The sequence below is a fragment of the Toxorhynchites rutilus genome, chromosome 3, assembly GCF_029784135.1.
Source record: "Toxorhynchites rutilus septentrionalis strain SRP chromosome 3, ASM2978413v1, whole genome shotgun sequence".
NCBI classification, from domain to species: Eukaryota; Metazoa; Arthropoda; class Insecta; order Diptera; family Culicidae; genus Toxorhynchites; species Toxorhynchites rutilus.
The window spans coordinates 202816532-202838340 of NC_073746.1; the positions used below are offsets into that span (position 1 = coordinate 202816532).

General features: G+C 40.9%; 1 protein-coding gene across 3 annotated transcripts in view; it reads left to right on the forward strand.

Moving 5' to 3' along the window:
- Nucleotides 1–863: 863 nt before the first annotated feature.
- LOC129777170 (protocadherin Fat 2) overlaps nt 864–21809 on the forward strand; it is a 74637-nt gene continuing 53691 nt past the window's right edge. For 2 of the 3 annotated variants that reach the window (XM_055783267.1, XM_055783265.1), the window contains exon 1: nt 864–1233. The gene's annotated coding sequence lies outside the window, so the exon portion shown is untranslated. The remainder of the gene's footprint in view (nt 1234–21809) is intronic. The other variant, XM_055783266.1, reaches the window with a different exon arrangement.

Sequence of the window (21809 nt, forward strand, 5' to 3'; positions counted from 1 at the left end):
GGTGTCGGTTGGTGATGGAGATATTTTTCAAAAAATACAGTGCAAAATTTGTTTAACCGTCGGTGTTTCGTCGATATTCATCGAATATGCTAAACCATTTACGGTTGAAGCATAAAAATGATTCCCTGCTGGTGGAGGATACTGGGATGAAGAATTCAGGGTCTGCAGAAGTAACATGCCGACTTGAAAAAGGTGGTCTCAACTCATGTTCTAAAATAGTAGTATTCAAACTCCGGGTGCCAAGGAAAATATACCATACTAGTGGTCAATGATTCTATAAATATACTTTTTTTGAACTAGTAGTTTTAGGGAAAAAGCAGGAAAATACACACAAATCAGATATTTCAACAACATTCGAAGAATAGGTAATTTTGAACAGAAAACATTTTATGTTGGTATAATAAAAATATTGTGCATCATTTTCATGGTGTGCTCTCTTTTCAATCGTCCTCAAAAAATCATGAAATGGCAAATTTATCAATATACTGAAATACATTTTCAGTACACCATATTTATTTCAAAATTATATTTAATGTAACTATTAAAATTATGACATCATTTTTTATTATAAATGACTGTTCGTTGTGATTACAAGAAACAAATATTCGCTCGATTAATCGAATACTGAAAGACAATTAAAAATTGAAATTTGAAAATGACCCTACGATTAATCGAATAAACGAAACATTTAGACATCTCTATTTGCAGTTAAATCCCACTCCACAGTCCTCTGTGGAGTGGGATTTATACCGTTTCCCCTCGCGCACTTATTGACGACACGGTCACACCTTTATTCCACACATCTTGGTTTCAACTACTAAAGATTTGGTAATTGCATTTACTAATGTTTTCCTCCAGTGTAGAAAAACGTTTTGACAGCAGTTAGTGCGGCACTGGGGTTGAAACTGAACAAAAACGAATTCGCTACTTGATGTCTCATTGGTTTTTGTCGTTTTTGTATTGAAACATTAATCACAGTAATTATGCGTAAATTTATTCAACTTTGACAACCTGTTGTGCGTTTGTTCGGGATTTGTGTATTGACTTTTGGGAGAGTTAATTAGTAACAAACACTCGGTGAAAAACCTGAACGAAACAATAATAATGAGCTCGTTATAACAGCAGTTTTATGTTTACGCTTCGTACAGTGATTATATATCGTACAGTGATTATATATCGTACAGTAGAAAGTATATTTCAAGTTGGTCACAATATAGATATTTGCCAAAACAGGTAACGAATCAAATCAAACAGTAAAAATCATTCATCTTTATATAAATTGCGCATTTTCGGACTACAGATTGTACCTACCATAAGTAAATCCTTTTCCATTTTCCTTGAATATAATTGAATGGACAGCAAAGGGAATTAGACCAGAAGATATTTAATGATCACAGCTACTGCATTAATGCAAAAGTAATGCTAATAGTTTATTACCGCTTGATTAGCTTCCAGTGATCTACTTCCACTCACTTCGGCCTTTTTTTATTGTGTAGTTCAGTTTGTCGCAAGTTTTGGGGATATATAAAATTGGGATTTCCCTGAGACAACACTGAACGGCATGTCGCATCAATTATGTAGAATGATTTGATTGCCGCATCGTGTTGCTTCGATTGTATGATTCTTTGTAGCGTGCGTGAATGCCGTATATCACCTGTTGCCTGAAAGGTACCTCAGTTGAACCCAGCATAGGCTCTAGAATGTAAGAAATACGCATAAGCACAGCTTAACCGGTTGTTTGCTTATAAAATGCTAAATATATTACTGCTGTTCCAACGATTCCCGGAAAACAGCTGCAACAGAAACAACCGCCAAAAAAAGTGAAAGATCACAAGCAGGCTAGAAATATTCTGACGCGGAATAACATCATGGTATACGAGTTATGATTTTGCATTTTCATAAGATGTCCCAACGAAAATACCTATAATTGTGGAAATTTCTTCAGATCGTGGTGCAATAGTTTTGATTTGCTTTTTTTTTATAAATTCATTTATTTTCAGAGGCTCAGTAACATAAGTTTAAAGGAGCCGGATTGTTAAATATATTTTGACGTAGGACTACGTCTAACCTTTCAATATATGGGCCCATTTCAATATTTCGGTATGAAAAAGTGTTCAATTTTGAAACGCTAATACGTCCTCAATTAATGAATGGATTTTGGTTCCAAATACACACATTGATAGGAAATATCCTCAGCAATTTATATGCTACACATTACGTTTTTTTAGTTCATATGAAGTTCAAATTGATGAAAAATTGGAAGAAAGAATTCCCTACATTCCCATACATATTGTCCGCAGCAAACAGCTATTCATAACAAGCAACCACGGGTACGGGCAAAACGTATGGACAAGCGGAAGATGGAGGACGAGAAAGAGATTATAAATAAGTATAGGCGGTCGCTACAACGTTAACTATATGGCTATATAAAGTGAGCGATGGTGGGGCTTGGCCACAATCTATCATCGGACGCCAAGTAGGAAAGACGCTTTCTTGAAATTGATTTTCAGCATAAGAGATATCGCTGCATTTGCCGGGGATGTATGCGGTGCGATACCGCAAGAGTGAGAGACAGGAGTTGCAAAGGGATGTGGAGCAGGAGAGCCTATCGAAGTGTGTTAAAAGTGGTGAAGCGTCGCGCCGGGTGAATGAGTGGCTAATCGCGCTCGATTTGATAGAATGCAGGAGTTTTTAAACGGCTTTATTTAGCTGTGACATATTTGTATGTTTGTATGTAACATGTTTGTCTATGGTGCTGTACCACATTAATTGAAATTTGACCCCTTTCCTGTTGACCGGTTGATCAGAAATTTGGAACACACCTTTAACTCTGCAGTCATTATAACACTGCGTATTTCATAATTATGAAAATCCAAGATGGCGACCGCTACAAAATGGCGGATTACATATTTTCTCAAAGCTCAATTATATCACGATACCAGACGGTAAATTCCTATTACGATATGCTTGCCATCAAGTGTGTGTTAGTTGCCGGCTGAACAATAACCCGTACAACATTTGCACCGCACGACATTTGCATGACAAATTTTGATTTTTTTGTATTTGAATCTAAACGTTTGAGTTGGTCATTCTGGGATCTGAGCTCCATGATATTCGAATAATGGACACCCCTTGGTGTAGTCCTACGTCTCTCCGGTTATGTCCCCGACATTACCCACCCGTCTTTTTAAAACTATATATATGAACAATTTTCCTCAATCTAACACGCAACCGTGCAAAACCAATTACCCGAGGTAGACTCGAGTTTAGAAGGGTGACATATTTTTTCGGAATTCTTTTATACCCGTAAGCATTTTTACACTCCGGAATTCGTTTTGCTATCGCGGTCTACAAAAGCGGGTACAAATGCAGCGCTTCGGCTCGATTATTCAAGACTGCATTGGAAGATGTGTACCCATCAGGCCCATTATTATGTTGGGGGTTCGGGTTCGATTCGCATCCTGGCCGAGAGATTTTTCGTCAAAGAAATTACTTCCGACTTGCACTGTGGTCACGCGTATACTGGAGCTTGCCACTTCAGAATACATTTGAGGCGTGTTTTTCGGCATATAAATCCCAGCTAAGTACTATTAATTAAATTGGGATTTGTTTGCAATTGAATTCGTAAATAGTTTCATTCATTCACTAGTTTAATCAATAATTTAATCAATACACACAAAAGATAGCTCTGCGCTGCGGCGATATCATTCCGAGGTGGGATTATTGCTAATTGAAGAAGTACAATTTATTACTAAGCCAACGGCAGTCCTACGTCAACCGGTTATATCATAGGTATAACACATTCATAGTTTTTTCATTGACGTTTCCCGTGACACCCCCATGAATTTTGGCCAATAAGCACGTTTTTTACCTTTGATCAAGTTTTTAAATTGATTCTCAAGGGTTAAATACGTTTGAAAATTGTCGATGGTTCCACGTTTTCGAAAAGCTTTGAATTCACTCGATTTCTCGACATAAAGCTTAGAACACTGGCTATTCCACCATGGATTGCGAGGCCTTCGGCGAATAGTGGAACCTGGGATGGGTTTCGTTTGAGCGCGAATTGCGCTGTCGTAGATCAGACGAGAAAGCAAGTTATACTCTTCCAATGGAGGTATACCATCTCTGGAATTGATGGCTAGAGTAATTGCGTCTGCATACTTTTTCCAGTCAATGTGTCTTGTGAGGTCATATGCCATGTTTATAGATTCAGAAGTATTCGACCCAATGGTGATGGGAATTTTGATTGGCAAGTGATCACTACCGTTGGGATCCTGGATTACATTCCATTTGCAATCTAACGATAGTTAATTCGAGCAAAGCGAAAGGTCAAGAGCACTTGGGTTAGCAGGAGGTTTAGGTACAAGTGTAATTTCCCCTGTGTTCAAAACGGTCATATTGAAGCTGTTACAAAGGTCATATATCAACCATCAACGGTTGTCGTCGTACTGTTCCCCCCAGGTTTAGTGGAGGCAATCTGGGGTAGTGGTAGCATCCATACCTCTCACGCGAAGGTCATGAGTTCAATTCTCACTTTCGACGTTCATTCCAGAAATGGAAGTTAAAGTGACGAACCAGTCAAAAATGTTGAAAGTCACTATAATAGAGAGAAAAAAAATCCCCCCAGGCGGTTCCGTGGGAGTTGAAGTCTCCCAAGATCAACCGTGGCTCAGGAAGGAGTGAGCACATATCAGAAAGTTGCTTGCAGCTAACCTGAACAAGCTGCTGACAATGCAAAGGTCTTTGCCCCTGATATTTGCGTGACAAGCAACAGCTTCGACCCCTCCAATAGGTGGAAGGTCAACTCGAAAAAATGAATGGCACTTGTTGATCCCCAATAGCACCCCTCCGTATCTGTCATCACGGTCCAAGCGTATGATATTAAAATCGTGGAAAGAGATTTGGGAAGAAAGCCATGTTTCGAACAAAGCAAAAACCTCACAATTGAAGTTATGAATTTGAATGTATTCAATTTAGGGATAAGACTACGACAATTCAACTGTAAAACAGTGATATCTCCGACCTCTCTATTTAAATTAGACATCAAGAGAGATAATCATTGCAAGGAGGGGCCATGTTTGCATCAATTGCTGCGAAATTGTCTTTAATACTGGAAACATTGCGGTGACAATGGTTCTGATGGAGTCGGAAACATTAAAGTATGTGAAGATTTGAGCCACAAGGTCAGACAATTTTATAAATCCCGGTTGGGAAGTTGAACTGGACGGAAGAACAGGGACAGTTGGGGTTTTTGATGTCCCCTCAAGTGGTGGGTCGTTCGAAGGTGAACTATTCCCACGGAAGCCAGGAGAAAACTGATTTTGCTTGTCCGCTGCACTCGATATTTTAGGCAAGCTAACAGGGGGTATTACCGGGGGAACTTGTTCTTGAACTTTGGGAGTGGTAACATTTTTGCCCTGGGGAATCCCTTTGAAAATGAACGGTATGCCCCCGCGAGCTGTGTCCGCTTTCATTTCATCAACTGGTAACGTAGAGAAGACATTTTGTGTGGAGATTGGTTGTTGTTGTTGGGCCAGTGAAGAAACGCCCTTTAAAATTTCCGCAAAAGTGTGCTTCGAGCGTTCCTTGTAGAGCGCTTCTATTTTTGACGTAGGACTACATCTTACATTAAGGGTGCCAAATCAGAAAACAGATCACGTTTTTATGGAATAAAGTTAACGCTAATAACTATTTCTGCCGCGAACGGATTTCAACGATTTGCATATCAATCGAATCGGATTTTTTTTAAATGCTATACATTACAATCCCATAGGCTGTATATGGTTTAAATTGATGGAAATTGGAAGTGTTCCCATTTCCCTATACAACTGTTCTGTCCATTTGCATGCTTTCCCGAACAGAGCTGTCAATAACCCAACTCTAGCAACTCGAGCAGCTCTACAGCCGCTAGAATAGAAACAACGACACAGCAGGATAGCGAAAAGAGAATGATTACGAAGTAAACTCCACCCTTGCATACCTATTGCTAGCTGTTGCTAGCGTATAAGTATTGGATTTCCTCTGAGGAAAATTCTCAGAATCTTTCTGTGCCCGAAACAACAAAGGTCGCTTATTCTGCGTGTGTTGCTTGTTTCCGTTGCGCGAAACTTTGAGTTCATTCCCTGTACGTATGTACAGCGCACCTTCGATACTTTTAGTTGCCATTCGTATTTGCTTTCGTGCGCATCGGCTCTGTTCTGATGCCGCAAGCTCCTAGCTTTGTTGACGGTTTTGACCGAGCCGAGATACGATTTTTCATAAACGGTCATTTTCGCGATGTTTCATTTTTATGCTACAACTGGGTGCATCTGTTAGACGCGTGTTTGATGCTTGTTGAATGGCGATGCACGGAAGATGCCTCTCGTTAAATACTCAGTGCAATGCGTGCATTGTTATAAAGAAACAAGTTGCGACATATGACACATCAGTTTATTGTTCTCGCAAAGGCAAAAAAGAACCGTTGCTTCTCGAACGGATTCTATAAAACCACGCAAACCATTAAACCTTTTCAGGGTTCCCGGAACATTTTTCTGAAGAGTTATTTATGAAATTTCGACGTATTCGCAAATGATATCCGAAATGATAAATCAACAAATTTAAAAAAACAAAGATTGCGTAGTCCTACGTCCTGAGCGGTCGTGTCGCGGATACAACCCCTCGTTTTTTTTTCCTTCGCAATATGGACACTTTTGCTCAGTCGCACTGCAGGATTTGCCCACATGTTGCTCTCCGCAAGTGGCACAGCGCTCCTTGTGGCGCAGAAGCTGCTATGTGACTAACTGATTTGCATTTTAGGCAAGTCGTGGGCTTTGGCACGAAGAGTCGGAGCGGTAGCCTCAATTTGTTCACCATAACGTAGTCAGAGAGGGCGGAGCCAGCAAAAGGGACTCTAAACGAGTCGGACGGCGTGAATTGCGATTTTTCCCCTTCCTGGGAGACTTTGCCGAATTGTCAGCATTGTATAATTTCAACCTTAGTCAAAGGGAGCTTTTTCAATCTGCTATCTACATTCATAATTGATTCGCACGTCAGACCCGTTTCGGTTATCACCCCCGAGATTTTTACGTCATGGGAAGACACGTAGACACGATATTCTAGGGTAAATCTCTGATCGACGACAATATCGTCTGCGCCTTCCTGATCAGCCACGACAACACGCAGGATGGTCGGTCTAACCTTCGAAATTTCTATCACGGAGGAGTATCTTGCCAGGTATTTCATGATCTGAATAACATTAACATTATCTTCCGGATAGACCTTGACACATAGGGAGGAGACAACAGGAGGTAAGGATTGGTGGGGATCGGGACAACATGGTGGGGAGGCGAGATCGGAGGTTGGGTGGAAGTTGCAGATAGTTGCAGATTTTTTAGAGGAGGCTTACTAGAGTTAGCTGACCCGTCCCGGACGAAACATCTTCTGATATAGGAAAGCGTTTAAGTGTCTTCGCTGTTCCTTTATTACTACTTTTTTCAACCGGGGGGAGTCATTATCAGAGAACTCCATATTTGGAAATCCTCCCACTCCTGCCGTTCTGTAATTGGTACTTATATTCTACTATTTTTTTTAATAAAATACAAAAAAAAGAAAAAAGACGGGTGGGTAATGTCGGGGACATAACCGGAGTGACGTAGGACTATACAAAGGGGACAGCTTTTGATAAATATACATTTTAAATATATTGTTTTATTTTCTTCTCCTACGTGAGTACCTACCTATCTACCTGAAAAATGGATTAGTTTACTGTTTACTCTTTATGAATATGTTGATGGTTCTGAAAAGAACCTTTGGTGTTGTGTTTTTGTTATCACTCGATATTCCCATCTTGTTCGGTTAAACCTTCCTGTTTAGCTATTGCGTTTGCCTCTCGCCACAGCTTTCACAGTTGGAAAATTTCTTCCCATCCAGCTTGTGACATGTTGTTCAGTAAATTACATTTAATGCGACGTGCCGAAGAAACACTTTGCCACTCACTGAAACTAATTGTTGCCTTGATGAGCGCTGAACCGAAGCTGCTCTGTTCTTGATGCGGGTTTTCTGATTTTCGTGAGCAGCTTTGCAAGCCAACTCGAGCACTCCGACGGCCGAAACTCTATAATCGCTGTTAGGTATACTGGTGCCCCGGCACTAATCCGTTCGGCCTAGTTACCCTTGCGGAGCAATCAGTGAATGCGACCAACAGGGAACTGGAGACCTGCACGGTTCGAGTGAGACTTTGCCTTTCCATTAACTTGTCCTCCTTTTGTTACGTCCACGATGCCGATGCCGTACAACCACACGGGTTTACGTTTTGAAAAAAAATAAGATATTTTTTTGGGGTCCGCGTGTTTTATACTCTAGCGGTACACACTCACAGGATAGAGACAAATCGGCAGACTCAGCCAGAGGGGCGAGTCCAACGAGACGAACGAATGAGCGTTAAAAGGGAGCGATGGCAAAAAAATACATTCATTACGATTTGTTCGCTCGTTGGATTCACATGCAGGGTAGGTAGGTCTTGTATTATAGAGACTTTAAACTTTTGCAGTTCATTCGTCTCTAGCCTTGAGAAAGGCCCTTTGAAAACTCTACTCTATTTACTCCAGCGCTACCACCTCCACCCTCTTGCCTTGAGAAAGGCACTCGATCCCTCGCCGTCCAGCTCGTCCAGCAACGATGTTGTCCAGTCGGTGTCCACACAAAGAATGTCACATGCAGGCTAAAAAGGGTCCTTTTCAGGATCACAAAATTATCTTCAATCTAAAGAGTTTATTGTTTTGTTATCACTCGATATCCCCATCTAGTTCGGCTAAACTTTTCTGTTTAGCGATTGCATTTGCCACTCGCCAAAGCTTTCACAGTTGGAAAATTTCTTCCCATCCAGCTTGTGACATATTTTACAGTAAATTACATTCAATGACACGTCGCATTACCACCACTCAGTATCGGATTGGAGGTAATTTTAACCTGTAATTGAACATTTGCGATGACAGTGGTACAGTGTCGACTTTCAATGTGGGGTCATAATTTGGATCTTTATGTTTACAAAAATGTCCAACTAAATAAGTCGCATTACATGTCCGTCCAATTAGCTAAATATCGAGATAAGTGTAAATTACTGTACTTTCAATCTAGAAGCAATTTAAGAATTGGTGAAAATCAATAAGCTCAGAACAACTGCCAAATTCACATACTCATCATATCCTGGCAAACAAATTATGAGAAAATCAATTTGTGTTTTATTATTATTTTGGATATTGTTTTAAAAAGCATTGAACTGTATTACCTAAACTCTTTTTTGGAAGGTTTGATTACCCTGAAAAGCGCCTTGTTTTATGGAATGGTTCCAATTTAGAAAACTTAGTACTCGTGGTTTTGAAAAAAAAAACATTTCGAACGCCCTCGATGCCGTCTTGTTCTGGATTTGCCACCAAAGCAGTTTGTATAAAGAACAAACTTTTTTCTTCTGCTACCTGATACCGTTTTGCGATTGCGTTTGCCACTCGCCACTCACTGCAACTGCCTGTTGTCTTGATGTCCACCGAACCGAATGTGTTCTGTTCCGAATGCGGGTTTTCTTATCGTCGCGAGCAGCTTTGCCAGCTAACTCGATCACTTCGGCGGCCGAAACTATATAACGCCGGTTAGGTGGACTGGTGCACTGGTACTAACGCGCTCGGCCTAGCTACCCTTGCGGGGAACTCCAGATCAACACGGTTCGAGCGGGATTTTGCCTTTCCCTTCACTTTTCCTCCTTTACCATGTCCAGACATGGCTGCTTGGGTTGGTTTGTTGATGTGTTGTGATGCGAACCGATGTGGTGTACGGTTTGAATGAGAATGATCGTTACGGCAGCGGAGCGGGGATTTTTAAGCCGAATGACTGGCTCGAGAATTACGCATGTGTGAGACTGCGACCAATGTTTCGTTCATTTTTTTCTTTTTCCTTTCCAATCGTGCTTCATTCTATTTCGCTGCTGCTCTGGTTGCCCGTTTTGGTCGGTACGATTTGAGAAGCACAAAATGAACCAATCAAAAATGGGCACATAGTGTATTTTGACAATGCTTGATATTTCACAATTATTCAATTATTTATCTCATGAAAAATGAAATGTTATTCGTTATGATAGATGCGTAGATATATTTCCTATCAATTGATGCAAAAACCTTTGCGATCTATTGAGAAATGCTCGAGTTATAAGCGTTCCAAATCTTGCATTTTTTCCTACTTGTTCGGTGCTTAGATTTCCATTTCACCCCCTATATCTTCCGGTTAGACGTAGTCCTACGTCAAAACAAAAAGGAAATCTTATAATACATATTATCTTAATTATAATTATTCACCACAATGCACCCCAGTGCCGATGAACTGGCAACCGCTGCTTTCTTCGCGATCGGTGGATCGCGTGTAGAGCGCTCGGCACTACCACACATCATTAAGTGATGCGCTTCTTCACACTGCCGTAAGTGAGCAGCGAATCGCGCGTGCAACTGATCACCGTTGTCCGACTTCGATTGCGATGGCGATGAATCGGCGAAAATTGAAAGCCGGCTGGCTTTGCCAAGCTTTATTGGCTCTTCTTCACTCACGGATTTTGCGTTCGACACTTCTTCTGCAGACACTGCGTTTTACGATATCTTGAACAACGCGTTAAAAACAGGAAGTGGGTTATATCTATGGTATAACCGCAAGGGTGACGTAGGACTATCGTTGATTTAGAGATCATTTGTTTGAAGTTGAATCTAAATCCATCCTGAATGAATGAATAAATAAATATTTGGGTGACTTCAAAAACGAAAGTGTTACTTTGAAGACTCAAGGTTTTATGCATCCAATATTGGATACAAAAAACCTTGTTCTGAAGAATAATCTTCAGAAGCTTTTCTGTTAACTGCACTTGATTGACAAATCACAAAACCAAATGTATGTGGTCGCAGTATTATATGGATAGCAAACATTAAAATAAACTCGCTTGAATGTAATTTTCAATTCCAAGGGGAACTGGCAGATTATTATTCAGCAACGATCATTTCTTTCCAGGTTTCCTCTCGATAACCAGCAAACGAAAAGAGTTGCGCGCGTGTATGTGTGTGTGTGTGGCGGCTGCTTCTATGTCTTCCCGAGGAACCGTATTTCGATGCTGATACTCTCTTGGTCACCTTCTCTTCTCCTTCTGATCGATCGGCTTTTCTGCGCTCCCTCACAGTTAAAACAAACTGATTGCATTTCAGGTCAGGTCAAGCCAGGTAATGAATACCTCGATCCCTCGCCGTTCAGCTCGTTCAGTAACGATGTTGTCTTGTCGATGTCCTCAGGCGTCGTGCACAAATTACGTAACGCAAAAATCCGGATTTTCGTAACGCAATTTCCTATCTCTAATAAACAGAAAGTAACGCAACATCTAACCCCTCCCCCCTTATCGCGTTACGTAATTTGTGTACGACGCCTCACGAAAAATGAATGGGTTTCACCACCAGAATATCATTTCAGTATGCTTTTCGTGCGTGATTGAATCGAGAGAAGGTGTGGTTTACGATGGCAATTTGGAAGGCAAACTAGAGGAGAATGAACTCTCTGAGTATGAAAATTTCGGCGACTGAGCAATAATCGATTGAAAATTATATAATTTTGGCGATACGAAACATTTTCCGTTTTTCATGTTATGCATCCATTATTGGATTCGAAAATATCCTACTGATGGGAAAGAATAATCTTCAGAAGCTTTCCAGCTAATTACACTTGATTGAAAAATTACGAAATCAAATGTATTTGGTCGCTGTGTTCGCCATATAATTAGAAAACATTAAAATAAACTCTTTCGCATGGATGTATTCTTCAATTCCCAGGGAACTGGCAGATTATTTTTCAGCAACGATTAGATCTTTCCGGAATTTTCTCGATGCTGTATGGCATCCAAACGAAAATTCTCATTTCAGTTTGGCCTGCAAAAAACTTTTCTGAACTCTAATCCATCAAATTTGGAGCCCTGAAAAGGGCCGTTGATTATATGCTAAGCTAATATAGCTCCTTGGATTCGACGGGCCAGCTGAATGTCTTTGGGCATGATGTGACGCGTTTTACGTGGATAGCACACAAATTTGTATCTTCGAATAAGCCTCCTGCAGCGTCATAACCGCGGAACTTTGGAAGCGCAAGTCGGTTTTGAAGTCCTGAGCAATTCCACGAACCAAAAGCTGCAAAGGTAGCTTGCGGATTAGCAATTCGGCCGACTTCCGATAGCGATGAATTTCACGCAAAGTTCCCGGTCGATAGCGATGTGGCTTCTTCACCTATCCTGCGGCTGGTGCGCTTCGTGTGCCTTACCACTGAAAGACTAACCTGCTATCTGCTTGGTCCCAAACAAACGAGTCGTCACGGTGCGAGAGTAGAGTAAGAAATGAACGAAAGCAAAGGAAGCGTCATTTTATAACCTGTTTTCGAAGCTATCATTGAGCTATTGAAACAATTTTCCGACTCAATAAATAGCAATCATATAACTCTTGGACATTTTATCTTTTGTATGAAATGATTATCACTGTTCCGTTGATCCGAAGCAGAATGAATCACGCTTAAAGAAGGAATGGATTTTTTCTTGGAATTTACTCAGCAAAAATAATGCCCTTTCCCAACACTTAAAAACGACAATCGGTAAACAGTTTCATCAAAGTGATTTCTTCGATATGGGGATATATTCACTACATCATGTCATGTATTTCATATTCTTCATTATGAAATCCATATCCATGGCACCTATCGGTATCAAGTATCAAATCATCGACACCGCGATTTTCGTTAAATGCTCCTTTCAGTTCGGCCTGTAAAAAACTTTTCTGAACTCTAATCCATCAAATTTGGAGCCCTGAAAAGGGCTGTTGATTATATGCTAAGCTAATATAGCACGCTCTCCTCGGATACGATGGGCCAGCTGGATGTCCTTGGGCATGATGTGACGCGTTTTGCATGGATAGCACACAAATTGGTATCTTCGAATAAGCCTCCTGCAGCGTCATAACCGCGGAACTTTGGAAGCGCAAGTCGGTTTTTTAAGTCCTGAGCAATTCCACGAACCAAATGCTGCAAAGGTAGCTTGCGGATCAGCAATTCGGTCGACTTCTGATAGCGACGAATTTCATGCGAAGTTCCCGGTCGATAGCGATGTGGCTTCTCCACCTATCCTGCTACTGGTGCGCTTATCCGAGCTGCTTTCGTGGTGCCTTACCACCGAAAGACTAACGAGCTGTCTGCTTAGTCCCGATGAAACGAGTCCTCACGGTGCGAGAGTAGAGTAAGAAGTGAACGAAAGTTTTTTTTTTTTTCACTTAAATTCTTTTTATTTCTTAATTTGGTTTACATTATAATAAAGTACTACATATTATAATAAAGTACTACATACTGCAAGTTTATTCGTTAGAGATAATCGAGAGTATCTATTGATCAGGGGATACAATGACCTGATTAAAATGTTGCATCTTGTGTCTGTTTTGTCAATGTGTGCTCTGAAGGTAAGCTTTCGATTGAAAGTTAGACCCAGATACACTACTTCTGAAGACCATTCAATACTATTGCCATTAAGACTGACTGTCATATTTTGAGGAGGAACAAGCTTTGGAGTGTTCTTGTGGGGAAACAATATAACTTGTGTCTTTGCGGCATTTATGCATATTTTCCAATTATTGAAATATCCAGACAAAGCGTCTAACCCTCTTTGAAGTTTAGATCTTAGTTCTGTGATACTTCTGCCCTTGTAAATGATAGCAGTGTCATCTGCAAATAGTGACAGTTTCCCATCAGATGGGAGTGCGGGAATATCTGAAGTGTAGATATTGAAAAGAATTGGTCCCAAGATGGATCCTTGAGGAACACCTGCATTCACAATGAATTCCTCCGATGAAATATTGTTTATAGAAACATTGAACGCTCTATCAGAAAGATAATTTTTGATAATTTTTATCAAGTATGTAGGAAAACCAAAGTTCTGAAGCTTGTAAATGAGACCATTATGCCAAACATTATCAAATGCTTTTTCAACATCAAGAAGTGCCATGGCAGATGATTTTGAAACTGACTTGTTTCGTTTGATTATGTTGTATTCTCTACGAAGCTGGTGAATGGTAGAGTGGCCTTTTCGGAATCCAAACTGCTCATCCAAAAATATATTGTGCTCATCTGCAAAAGCAAGAATGCGCGTTAATATAATTTTTTTCGAAAATGCTGGGAGAAGGCTAATTGGTCGATAGCTCTTTGACTTCCAACTCGAGGGGAAGTAGCCAAGTGATAGACATCTGTTGAAGACAGAAGTCATAATTTCATATAAGTTGTTACTAAGATGTTTCAACTCAATGTTAAATATACTATCGAAGCCGGGGGCCTTCATATTCTTCAACGAGCGTATAACCGAGATAACCTCTGCAGTCGAGATGATTTCATTCTCTTGAGGTACAGAATGAATATTGTCAATAGCCCTTACAGTATCATTCGCCGAAGCTTCAAATGGACTTGTAATGTTCTGGCCAAGATTGTGTGAACTAGCGAAATGGTTGCCAATTGCATTAGCCTTTTCGGCGGGTGTTATCAATCGTTCTGAATTGTCAGGTTGTAGAAGAGGAGGAATAGGATTAGACTTGGTCTTGAGAATTTTAGCGAGCCTCCAAAATGGCTTGGAGTTATTCGGAAGTTTACTTATATCTTTTGCGAATTTTTTGTTACGGAGATCAATCATTCTGGTCTGGATAACCTTGGTTAACTGATTATACTGTCGTTTCCTCTCTCGAATACCAGTACGTTGGTACTGTCTTCGATAGAGGTTCCGAAGTCTAATCAAATGTTTAGTAATTGGATCAACTTGAACAGAGTCACTCACCTGAATCGTTTCTGGGATGTGGTTTTGGCGAGCCTCAATAACTGCAGTTTGAATATAGCTGACTGTTGTTTCGATATCTTCGGGAGATTCAAGAAGCTGATCGAAATCAATATTGTTGTCGATAAGCTGCTGGAATTCCACCCAATTCGCACGATGATAGTCTCGTCTACATTGTGGCCTCCTGACTACGACATTCACTCCCAATTCAACCATCACTGGGAAGTGATCCGAACTCAACTCGTTAAGGGCAATAGGATCACCGATGTGGCGATCCATGTTGGTAATGAAGAAATCAATGATGGAATGTACTCCAGAACGAGAAATTCGGGTGGGGGTTGCTGGACTAAGAATCCTGTAGTGCCCACACTGTAGATCATCGTTTAGAGTCACTCCATTTTGATTCCTCCTTTGGTTTCCCCAGGACTGATGTCGAGCATTAATGTCCCCGCCGATAACGTATTTCGACTGCCTTCGTGTTAGCTTGATGATATCGTTTTTAAAAAGCAACGCCGAGCCATCTCTGATTGACGTCTGCTTGGGATAGTAGACCGCAATCACGATAATAGGCCCAATCGATGTTGTGATTTCCGCTCCTATAGCTTCGATGATGTTGAGTTTCAGGCACGGCAAAAGTCGATATCTGATGTTATTTCTGATGGCTAGGGCAACACCTCCTCCACCAGAACTAGTACGATCCATTCTCAATAGACGATAATTCGGAACCCGAAGGTTAACATTCGGTTTAAGATGCGTCTCGGTAATGATAGCTACGTCGATGCTGTTTGTCACTAAGAAGTCAGTGAATTCGATGACCTTACTCTTGAGAGAGCAGGCATTCCAATTAATTAGCCTGAGAGATGACCGATCCATGGTTATAATAAAAGTGTAGCATGACTTGCACTTGTTCCTGTTGGTTGCGACAACTTCTAGTCTGTCGATCTAGTTCAAGAAACAGGGTTGCAAGTTCCTGCATGCTATAAAGCTCCTCAGTAGAAGAGGAATTGAACGAAAGCAAGGGAAGTGTCATTTTATAAAACATAAAAGAATCGAATGTAAACCCCACCCTCTTTATTGTATAAACTTACTGTATACTCACGAATATAATAAGGGTGGGATTTAGATTCTATACTTTTATGGTTTATAAAATGACGCTTCCTTTGCTTTCGTTCATTTCTTACTCTACTCTCGCACCGTGAGGACTCGAGCTCGTTAGTCTTTCGCAGACAGCTCGTTAGTCATTCGGTGGTAAGGCACACGAAGTCAGCTCGAATAAGCGCACCAGTAGCAGGATAGGTGGAGAAGCCACATCGCTATCGACCGGGAACTTTGCGTGAAATTCATCGCTATCAGAAGTCGACCGAATTGCTGATCCGCAGCTACCTTTGCAGCATTTGGATCGTGGAATTGCTCAGGACTTCAAAACCGACTTGCGCTTCCAAAGTTCCGCGGTTATGACGCTGCAGGAGGCTTATTCGAAGATACCAATTTGTGTGCTATCCATGCAAAACGCGTCACATCATGCCCAAGGACATCCAGCTGGCCCATCGTATCCGAGGAGAGCGTGCTATATTAGCTTAGCATATAATCAACAGCCCTTTTCAGGGCTCCAAATTTGATGGATTAGAGTTCAGAAAAGTTTTTTACAAGCCGAACTGAAAGGAGCATTTAGCGAAAATCGCGGTGTCGATGATAATTCGATACCGATAGGTGCCATGGATATGGATTTCTTAATGAAGAATATGAAATACTTGACATGATGTAGTGAATATATCCGAAGAAATCACTTTGGTGAAACTGCATTATAAAATTATTTGTGTACGAATGCCGCAATCGATAGTCGACTCTAATTTGCGCTGGGTAATTTCCTCGGAGGACTCGATTCCTCCTTTGAACATTAATAATCTCTTTCTGGCAAAACGATGTGGTATGAATCACATTATTTGAATGATAGAATGAAGAAGTTTTCTGCCAATTTCCTTCAACCTCCGAACGTATCTTTCTCCCGTTTGTCGTTTTCGCGTTCGCTAATCCTTTCTCACAACACCCATTTCTCGTTTGAGAAATTGTTGAGTAAACATTGTTTGCCAGTGCGCGTAGAGCGGGAATTCCTAAAGATTCATTGCACCTCTAATAAATTGCCGAAAGACATTCGCATTCTTACGTTCATTACATTCTTACATTCTTACGTTGATCGCACTTGATTGAAAAAATCCAAAACGAAATGTATTTGGTCGCAGCATTATATGAGTAGAAAGCAAATAATCGCTTGAAAATGACTTGATTTTCGCGATGTGAAACATTTTCCGTTTTGCATGTTATGCATCCAATATTGGATACGAAAATTTCCACTGATGGGGGAAAAAAAAATATTCAGAAGTTTTCCTGTTAATTGCGATTGATTGAAAAATAACAAAACCAAATGTATTTGGTTGCAGTGTTATATGGATAGAAAACATTAAAATAAACTCTTTATTATTATTATTATTATTATTAAATCGTTTATTTTTACAGGCTCAGTTACATAAGTTTAAAGGAGCCAAACTCCTATTTGTATAGTTACAAGTATATATAAACATTTTTTATTAATTCTAATGTTAATGAAGTAGAGAACCGATTACTCGCGGCTTGCTCGAGTTTAGAAGGGTGACATTTTGTTTCAGGAAAAGGATGGGATATAAGGATATGTTGACAATGTTCACACTCACATTCGCACTCACATTCATCATACTCAATTCTTAAGCCTATCTTATATCTAACATGTATTTACATTTCACCTTATTCTATTGTTAGTAAGAAGGGATTTGATTTCTCGCGAAGGGAAAGGAAAAGGAGAATATAAGGATATAAGGACAATCACACACGAAGATTGATAGCTTTTAGGAAGACATATATTTGGGACAAGTAATCAAGGTCTAAACCAGCTAACACATCTCTCACCGGCACATTGGGCTGCCTTCCTCTAGCCCGAAGAGAGTTTTCTAAATTCGATCTGGCAACAAGATACTCCTCGCACGACCAAACAACGTGTTCGATGTCGTGGTAACCTTGGCCACAAGCACAGATATTGCCATCGGCAAGATTAAAACGAAAGAGTAGCGCGTCTAACGAACAGTGATTGGACATGAGTCGAGAGAAGGTGCGAATAAAGTCCCGACTTAAGTCCAGACTTTTGAACCATGGTTTGAGGCTAACCTTAGGGATAATCGAGTGAAACCACCGGCCCAATTCATCTTCGTTCCATTTACGTTGCCAGTTAGCGATGGTATTTTTACGGACTAAAGAATAAAATTCATTGAAAGCGATTTGACGCTGATAAATATCGCCTTCAATTGCACCTACCTTTGCCAATGAGTCAGCCCTCTCGTTACCCGGAATTGAGCAATGTGAAGGGACCCAGACAAAGGTAATGACATAACAGCGTCTGGATAAAGCACTCAAAATTTCTCGTATTCTCTCAAGGAAGTACGGCGAGTGCTTTTCCGGCCTCACTGAACGGATAGCTTCGACAGAGCTAAGACTATCCGTTACAATGTAATAGTGTTCAACAGGTCGTGAGGCGACGCTGTCCAGCGCCCAATGTATTGCTGCCAATTCAGCAATATACACAGAGCAAGGATTCTGAAGACTGTGGGAGGTGCTAAAAATTTCGTTGAACACTCCAAATCCTGTGGACTCATTCATAGAAGACCCATCAGTAAAGTACATATTATCACAATTGACACGCCCATACTTTGCATTGAAGATCGTAGGAATGATCCCCGATCGATGATAATCTGGAATTCCATGGATTTTCTCCTTAATGAACAGATCAAAATGTACAGAGGAATTGATGTAGTCAGGAAAACAAACACGGTTGGTAGTATACGAAGAAGGATCAACCTGCATGGAGATGATTTCATGATATGAGCTCATGAATCCTGAATGAAAATTTAGCTCGATAAGCTGCTCAAAATTTCCGATCACCAATGGGTTCATAACCTTACACCGGATGAGGAACCGAAGAGATAATAAATTGAAGCGATCTTTTAGTGGGAGTACGCCTGCCAAAACCTCGAGACTCATGGTATGCGTTGAGGGCATACATCCCAACGCAATACGGAGACAAAGATACTGAATTCGCTCGAGTTTAATGAGGTGTGTTTTGGCAGCTGATTGAAAACAGAAACTGCCATACTCCATCACTGAGAGAATAGTTGTTCGATACAACATTATAAGATCTTCGGGATGGGCTCCCCACCAGGTGCCGGTAATTGTACGGAGAAAGTTTATTCTTTGTTGGCATTTTTTACTCAGATACCTAATATGGGCCCCCCAAGTACATTTGGAGTCGAACCAGACCCCAAGATACTTGAATGACATAGCATGAGTGATCGGTTTACCCAAAAGTTGAAGCTTTGGTTTTGCTGGTCTATGCTTCCTAGAAAAAACCACCATCTCTGTTTTCTCCGTGGAGAATTCGATCCCTAGCCCAATGGCCCAGGTTGAAAAATTGTTCAAAGTATCTTGTAAGGGTCCTTGCAGGTCGGATTCGTTTGATCCTACGACAGACACCACTCCGTCATCTGCAAGTTGTCTTAGGCTGCAATTTTGTGTAAGACAATTGTCGATGTCGCTTACATAGAAGTTGTACAAAAGGGGGCTTAAACATGAGCCCTGGGGGAGGCCCATGTAGGAGACCCGATTTACTGTCGAATCCCCGTGAGAAAAATTCAACTGTTTCTCACAAAGCAAGTTATATAACATATTATTCAACAGAGGCGGCAGACCCCGAGAGTGTAATTTGTCTGACAAAACCTCTATTGAAACAGAATCAAAGGCCCCCTTTATGTCCAAGAATACTGAAGCCATTTGTTTTTTTTCGGCGTAAACCATTTGAATTTCTGAAGAAAGCAACGCAAGACAATCATTCGTCCCCTTGCCCCTGCGGAACCCATATTGTGTATCTGAGAGTAGGCCATTCGTTTCAACCCAATGATCAAGGCGAAACAAGATCATTTTCTCCAACAATTTCCGTATACAAGACAGCATTGCTATTGGGCGGTACGAATTGAAGTCGGACGCGGGTTTTCCGGGTTTTTGAATAGCTATAATTCGCACTTGTCTCCAATCATCTGGAACAATATTATGCTCCAGAAACCGATTGAATAAATTCAACAAGCGATGTTTCGCCACATCAGGGAGGTTTATTAACAAGTTGAACTTAATTCTATCCGTTCCTGGAGCAGAATTGTTACATGAAAGGAGAGCAAGAGAGAATTCTACCATCGAAAACTCAGAATCAAGATCGCACCTATCTTGTGGTATATCTCGAACAATTTTCTGCACGGGAGCGGAATCGGGACAAACCTTCCGTGCAAAATTAAAAATCCATCGATGTGAATATTCTTCGCTTTCATTCGATGAAGAGCGATTTCTCATGTTTCGAGCCACTTTCCATAATTTTTTCATTGACGTTTCTCGTGAGTAGGCCATTCGTTTCAACCCAATGATCAAGGCGAAACAAGATCATTTTCTCCAACAATTTCCGTATACAAGACAGCATTGCTATTGGGCGGTACGAATTGAAGTCGGACGCGGGTTTTCCGGGTTTTTGAATAGCTATAATTCGCACTTGTCTCCAATCATCTGGAACAATATTATGCTCCAGAAACCGATTGAATAAATTCAACAAGCGATGTTTCGCCACATCAGGGAGGTTTATTAACAAGTTGAACTTAATTCTATCCGTTCCTGGAGCAGAATTGTTACATGAAAGGAGAGCAAGAGAGAATTCTACCATCGAAAACTCAGAATCAAGATCGCACCTATCTTGTGGTATATCTCGAACAATTTTCTGCACGGGAGCGGAATCGGGACAAACCTTCCGTGCAAAATTAAAAATCCATCGATGTGAATATTCTTCGCTTTCATTCGATGAAGAGCGATTTCTCATGTTTCGAGCCACTTTCCATAATTTTTTCATTGACGTTTCTCGTGACAAACCTCCCACGAAATTTCGCCAATAAGCACGTTTTTTCCCTTTGATCAAATTTTTGAACTGATTTTCAAGGTGCAAATACGTTTGAAAATTCTCAATGGTTCCACGTTTCCGAAAAGCTTTAAATGCGTTCGATTTATCCTGATAAAGCTTGGAACATTGGCTATCCCACCATGGATTGGGAGGCCTTTGACGAAAAGTGGAGCCTGGGATGGGTTTCGTTTGAGCGCGAACCGCGCTGTCATATATCAAACGAGAAAGGAAGTTATACTCCTCCAATGGAGGCAAACCATCTCTGGAATTGATGGCTAGAGCAATTGCGTCCGCATATTTTTTCCAGTCAATGTGTCTTGTGAGGTCATATGCCATGTTTATAGATTCAGAAGAATTCGAACCAATGGTGATGGAAATTTTGATTGGCAAGTGGTCACTGCCGTTGGGGTCCTGGATTACATTCCACTTGCAATCTAACGATAGTGAATTCGAGCAAAGCGAGAGGTCAAGAGCACTTGGGTTAGCAGGAGGTTTAGGTACACGTGTTGTTTCCCCAGTGTTCAAAACGGTCATATTGAAGCTGTTACAAAGGTCATATATCAACAATGAACGATTGTCGTCGTACGGTTCCCCCCAGGCAGTTCCGTGAGAGTTGAAGTCTCCCAAGATCAATCGTGGCTCAGGAAGGAGTGAGCACATGTCAACAAGTTGATTGCGGCTAACCGCAGCTCTCGGAGGCCAATACAAGCTGACAATACAGAGGTCTTTGCCTCTGATGTTTGCATGACAAGCAACAGCTTCGATCCCTCCAATAGGTGGAAGGTCAATTCGAAAAAATGAGTGGCACTTATTGATACCCAATAGCACCCCTCCGTATCTGTCATCACGGTCCAAGCGTATGATATTAAAATTGTGGAAAGAGAGATCATCTCGCGAAGAAAGCCAAGTTTCGGACAGAGCAAAAACATCACAATTGAACTTATGAATTAAAAATTTGAA